At 32.4% G+C, this 7,197-nt stretch overlaps 1 pseudogene; it reads left to right on the forward strand.

The window, feature by feature from the left end:
- The first annotated feature begins 1,789 nt into the window (after nucleotides 1-1,789).
- Nucleotides 1,790-2,146, forward strand: LOC146880950 (secreted RxLR effector protein 161 pseudogene; annotated as a pseudogene).
- The last annotated feature ends 5,051 nt before the right edge of the window (nucleotides 2,147-7,197 follow it).

Raw genomic sequence — 7,197 nt, forward strand, 5'->3', positions numbered from 1 at the left:
AAATATACATAAGTAAATGAGAGTAAATATAAATTGGATAAATAGGATTAGTGCACAACTAGAGATGAATATAAATAAAAAATAGGAACGGGAACTAAATATAAATTAGAATGAGGTTAGGGACACCTCACTTAAGGTAAATATAGAGATAAAAATAATTATGAACAGATACAAAAATAATCAAAATAAAAAGATAAAATGATAGATGTCTCCTCCCCTTACCTTAATTATTGTGAAAAATGCACCAAGGTGATATGTGGATTTGTTTGCTACTACGCTCTCACTCTCTGTTATTTTCCTCTCTTCTCTTTTTGTTCACTACACCTTCACCTGTATCTTTTCCACTCCTGCCTTCCAACATCTCTTTGCTATTTATAGTGGTGGTGTAATGATTACTTAATTTCAATTCGACTAAGTATTTAATGGTGTAGTTCTTATTAGGTTAGTTATATATTATTTTTAGAAGATATTTTATCTTCTTTTATCATTTCAATACGTCATTCAGCCTAGTGTAACTAATGGTATTATCTGGTCATTAACATATATTTATCATATACATATATTCTATAGTTATATTATATTATTATTATTTTATTTACTTATTAACTAACCCGCACCAGTGCAGGAAGGGGCTTTGGCAGTGGTTATTTTTCATATTTTGCATCGGTTCCCTAACCGAAGCATATTGGGGCGAGGCCAAAGGAGGATCGCTTTTGGCCTCGGTTGTGAACTGAAGCCATAGAGCGCTTTTCTGCCTCAGTTCGAGGGCACCCGAGGCCATAGAGCTTTCTATTTCGGTTCAAGCCTAACTGAAGTCATATGTGCAACTTATTTTTAATTTTTTTAAAAATTCACTCACCTTTTGGCCTCGGTTTTAGTTTGACCCGAGGCCATATGTTGGCTTTTTGCCTCGGTTCTGGTAAGAACCAAGGCCTAATATGTTGTTTTTTTTTAATGCAGTTTCTGTTTTGGTGTTATTCCCACATTTAAACCCTGCAAATTTTGTTCAGCATCCAGCACAGACCAGAACAAAATATTTTATAACACATCCACAATTCCAATTCATTTAAAAGACAATTACAAATCATTTACAATCCAGATACATGTCCTAATCAATACTATTGTACATTTCAATTATATATTTGGCACATGCTATCCTACCAAACTTTATGGACTTTGCGGGAATTGCGGCAGGACTCTTGAATGTCTACAAAATAATAGATTAAGTTATGTTAGTATATAAAAAGGAAATATTGCAAAGTATTCGTTTTAATTCAAATATATATTACTGTTTCACAATTTGTTGTAATACGAGCACGCACAATGGTTGTCATCCATTGCATTATATAGTAACCGCACTCATATGAGCCGATTTATCTATTACACTACATTATATCAACAACGTTACAATTAATTAAGAAAGAAAATCAAGCAAACAATTATCAAGATATGGATAGAAATATCAAACATGGAGAGAACACCATACAAGACATTTTGGGATTTTTGGGATTGTCTCAAAAGTCATATATTAACAAGGTATTAGAGAGATTCAGAATGGATAAATACTCTACTGAAATAGTTCCAATTCAGAAAGGGGATAAGTTTAGTCAAATGCAATGTCCTAAGAATGATTTGGACTGAAAGGCCATGGAGTCAATTCCTTATGCATCAGTGGTTGGGAGTTTGATGTATGCTCAGTGGTTGGGAGTTTGATGTATGCTCAAACTTGTACTCAGTCGGATATTAGTTTTGTTGTTGGTATGTTGGGCGATATCAAAGTAATCCTGGTATGGACCATTGGAAAGCTGCAAAGAAAGTTCTTAGGTACTTAGAAGGCACCAAGAACTATATGCTCACCTACAGGAAGTCAGATCATCTTGAAGTGATTGGTTACTCGGATTCAGACTATGCAGGATGTATGGATTCAAGAAAATCCACATTTGGATATGTTTATCTATTGGTTGGAGGAGCAATTTCTTGGAAAAGTGCAAAACAATTAGTTATTGCTACTTCCACCATGGAGGCTGAATTTGTAGCATGCTTTGAGGCTACTATTCATGCTTTGTGGTTGCGGAATTTTGTCTTAAGGCTTGGTATTGTTGACAGTATTGCTAGACCATTAAGGATTTATTGTGACAATCACTAGTGCAGTAGGGGCTTTTGGCCCCGGTTATTTTTGATATTCTGCCCCAGTTCTAGAACCGAGGCATATTGGGGTGAGGCATAAAAGGGTGGTTTTTGGCCTCGGGTGTCAACCGAAGCCATATGGGCTACTTTTCTGTCTCGGTTCTCTGAGGACCCGAAGCCATAGGGGTACTTTGCTCGTACCACCATTAGCACTGCTACGCTCATCCTCGCCATCGAGATCGTCGGCAAACGCTGTCGCGACCAGACCTTCATCAGCATTGAACGAGCAACCCACCGTTACGCTTAGACCCATGGTACCACTACACGGTCTGAATGCAACAACGACAAACCACCATGAACCAGTAGAGCCAAGAGATCTAGAGATCCAGCACCTCCACCGCCGTTCGAAGCAGAACTTCAAGCCACTGTTGCGGGCAACCCTACCACTGTGTCGCCATCACCACCACAAAAAAAGGAAGAGAGTGACCACCAAATCACGCCTTTGCCGTGAGCCGCGAGCACGCCTCCTTCGCCAATGACGAACCAAACACCACCACACAAGAAAACAAAGACGAGAATGCCTCCACCGCGCGCAAAGTGTTCGCTCAGGGACGAAGGTGAACAATGTGAAGTTGCGAATTTGGGAACCTAAATAGGGCATATGGCCTCGGTTCAATTAATAACCGAGGCCTAAAGTCCCTTTATGGCCTCGGTTAATAAAGACCCGAAGCCAAATGTGACGGCGCTGGTGACATTTTTGAAATTAGGGTTACTGGCTGACTTATAGGCCTCGGTTCTTTTTTAACTGAGGCCACAAAACCTCTTCATATTGCCTCGGTTCAAAAACACCCGAAGCCAAAAGTGTTGACGCTGATGGCATTTTTGAAATTTTGGTTACTGGGCTGCCTTATAGGCTTCGGTTCTTTTGCAACCGAGGCCTAAAACCTCTTACTGCACCGGTTTTGCACACACCCGAGACAATATAGTTGGACGAAATTGCAAAAGTGTCACCGCCTCCTTATAGGCTTCGATTCCGCTATAACCGAGGCCTATAAGGCAAAGTAAAATGTCAAATCTGCACTAGTGAATTCCGCAACTGTTTTCTTCTCTAAGAATGATAAGTACTCGAAAGGTGAAAAACATATGGATTTGAAGTACTTATCGGTCAAAGAAGAAGTGCAAAAACATAGAGTGGTAATTGAGCATATTGGTACAAATTTAATGATAGCGGATCCATTAACTAAAGGCTTACCACCCAAAACATTTATTGGTCATGTTGAAAGGATGGGTGTTATGGACAAGTCCTTGTTATGAATGTAATATGATATATATACATTATTGAAATAATGCTCTCTTTGTTTGACACTTCTGAATTCAATTATAGTTATGTTTCTGTTCATTTATTTGTCATTCACAATTAAAAGTATACATTATTGTTTTGTTTATGTGAAATGACAGGATGTATCTTTGAAAAGAAAATAAAGATACATATTATGGTATAATTAAAGTGAAATTGAGTTAGATGATTTGTGATACATGGAAGGAACCATGTTGTTGAATAGCTTGCAACCGCCAAGGTCCATCATCCAATTCAATATTAAAGAAAGTTGACTTGATAATTCCAATGAATGGTGCATACTTAAAGTTTAGTATTAGATCTTCAAGTCATCACATGAACCAAGTGGGAGAATGTTAAATAATATATTAATTTAATATGTGGTTCATGTAATTTAAAAAATAACTTTAATGTAAAGATTCTAATGTGATGATTATTAAAATATAAGTTATTAAAGTTATGGGGATTAATTCCTTCACTTCTCACTTCATAGGGGTATTATAGTATTTTATTAATGTTTTAAAATACTAGAACAAAAGTATGACAGTTTTTTCTAAGAAGTGACAAAGTTTTTTACGTTTCAAAGAAAATGTAAAGGAAAGTGACTTTGACTGGAGAATACTTTCTACTTGACAATTTTATATCATCAAGAAGCCATTAAAGAGAAGTAAAAGAAGTGAAAACATTGATTAAGGAAACTTTGAAATGGATCCAGGTAAGTTTTTAAACTCTTTTAATAATATAATTGTGAGAATCATAATTCCTGAACGTTCCTCTTCTATAATAGAGTAGTTTCTTATATTGATTACAAAATGGAAACTACATAAATTAATTTACAAGATTAACTATTGATAAATAAATAAAAAAAGAAAAGAAACATAGATAGACGATTTTATAAAAAGTTTATAAAAATAACTATCAATTTTTAAAGATTTAATAAATAATTATGTTTTAAAAGATAAAATTAGAATTTTGAAATGTGAAAAAAAAGAAAATGTCTTCATATATTATATTGTTATAGATTGATAATATGTTGTGATAATTTTTTTTATGAAGGATCGCAAGTAGGAATGACAACGGGTCGGGTCGGATACGGATAATGCCTACCCGCAACCAGACTCGTAAAAAAAATCTGCCCGCTACCCGCCTATTTACCCGTTGGGTATCCGCTTAAAAAATACCCGCGAATATTTTTAAAATATTCGCGGATACCCGTGGATACCCGATACCCGCAAATATTTAAAAAAAATATATTTTATAAATTTGTTAACATAAAATTATAAAAATAAAATATAAATTAAATTAAATTATAATTATAATTATAATTAAATTTGACATAATAAAATATACTATTAATTTTAATTTTAATTAAATTTAACTTAATAAAATATAAATTAAATTTTAATTTTTTGTGAGTAACGGATACCTACGACTAACGGATACCTGCGGGTACGGATAATATGATATCCATACCCGATCCATTTATAAGCAGGTATTAAAATAACCGCTACATGCAGATAATAAATACCCACATGTAGTAACTATCCACCGCAGATTTTATTCGCGAATATCCACGGACGCGGATATTTTTGCCGTCCCTAACCGCAAGTAATTCTGATAGAGTACCGCCTCCACCAGATACCGAAACTCAGAACGAATTTCAAAATTTCGATATAATAATTGAAACGTATGTTCTTGTTTATAACTTAATAACTTCGTACAACTATATTATTATATAAAACAAATTACTAACTCTTTTATATAACTACTAATAAATTATATTTTAGTTTAATTAATTTTAATTACTATTTTAATAATTAATAATTTTAAATTCAAATAAATTACTCTTTTGATTTTTATTAGTAATACATTTTTTATTTTAATATACTCTTTACTTTGTTAATTTTTTTTAAGAAGTACTGGAAGTGTTTCTGAAAAGTAACGCCTCCACCAGATACTAAAACTCTGAACCAAATTATTAGATATAACTTTGATAACTTTATATAACTATTATTGTTTATGTTATAGTATTATTTTTGAAAGTATCTACTATAAAAGAATACCTAGACTTCAAATCAATGATTGTGATAATATGGAATTGCAAAAGTACGTAACACGAATATTAATTATATATCAATGATATAAAAATAATTATTGCTTTTTCTTATAGAACTTCGTCTACTCCATCTCCATTACAAGAATGTTATATATTAGCATCGAAAGAAAAGTGTCGGACTGAAGTGTCGGACTGTCTTCTGACGCTACATGCGTCGGCTTATGCGACTTAAAATAGGACGCTACGGTAGAAAAAAAGAGAAAAAAACATGGCATTTGCATTGCTCTTCCGTCGATACTAAAACGACGCAGCGAAAGAAATCGAATAGAAATATAAAAAATATCATTTTCAGACTTTTTAAATAATGATTTATTAAATAAAATTTAATCTACGACGGTTGTGAACGACTCTACATCGACGAGAGAGACAGAAAATAAAATAAAAAAATAATAGTTTCTCCTCTACACCACCACGCTAAGGAACTGAAATTAGAAAATGTTAAATCATTCCATAGGTCTCCATTTTTGTAGCAAAATCTCAAGTAGGTGTCCCTCCATTTTCATTTCACTCAATTGAGTTTCTATTTTTGAAAATTCGTTGTAATAAGTTCCTTTCCGTTAGTTGTACAGTAACGATGTTAATTATGTGCCACGTGTCAGCACGTGATTTTTTAAAATTTTTTAAATTTTAAATTTTTTTTATAATCTTTTTAAAAAAAAATAAAATTGCCACGTGTCAATCTGACATTATGCCACGTGGCAGAAACAATGTGATGTGGTAGTGGCAGTGCCACGTGTCATTGAATGTGAGAAGTTTCAATGTAGTCCTTGTATTTGTTATTTTGTCTCAATTTGGTCCCAAATTTTTTAAAATTGAATCAATTTCATCCCTGTATCAAATTTAATTTTTATATAAATTTTACAATGATATTTTTATTATAGTTGATATTTTTAACAAAATTGAGTTTATTTAAATGTATATTTTGCACTGATATTTATTTAATTATTTTTAAATATTTATATATCTATAATTTATAGATAAATGTTAGACTTGCTTTAAAAATAAACACTTTATAAATTCAAATATAAAATTTTAAATATAAATTCTAACATTTGTCTATAAATTATTGATATATAAATATTTGAAACAATATTTAAATAAAGTTCAATGCAAAATATGCATTTAAATAAACTTAATTTTGTTAAAAATATCAATTATAATAAAAATACCATTGTAAAATTTATATAAAAATTAAATTTGATATAGGGATGAAATTGATTTAGTTTTAAAAAAATTGGGACCAAATTGAGACAAAATAACAAATACAGGGACTACATTGATACTTTTCACATCCAATAGTGACACGTGGCACTGCCACTGCCACATCACATTGTCTCTGCCACGTGGCACAATGTCAGATTGACACATGACAATTATTTATATTTTTTTAAATATTATAAAAAAATTAAAAAATTAAAAAAATAAAAAAGAACCACGTGCTGACACGTGGCACATAATTAACACCGTTACTGTACAACTAACAGAAAGGAACTGATTGCAACGAATTTTCAAAAATAAGGACTCAATTGAGTCAAATGAAAATGGGGGGACTTACTTGAGATTTCGCTACAAAAATGGGGACCTTTGGAATGATTTAACCATTAGAAAAAAAGAAATT

Source organism: Vigna unguiculata, chromosome 11, assembly GCF_037176805.1.
Source record: "Vigna unguiculata cultivar grain cowpea cultivar isolate G323 ecotype 2 chromosome 11, ASM3717680v1, whole genome shotgun sequence".
Lineage (NCBI taxonomy): Eukaryota > Viridiplantae > Streptophyta > Magnoliopsida > Fabales > Fabaceae > Vigna > Vigna unguiculata.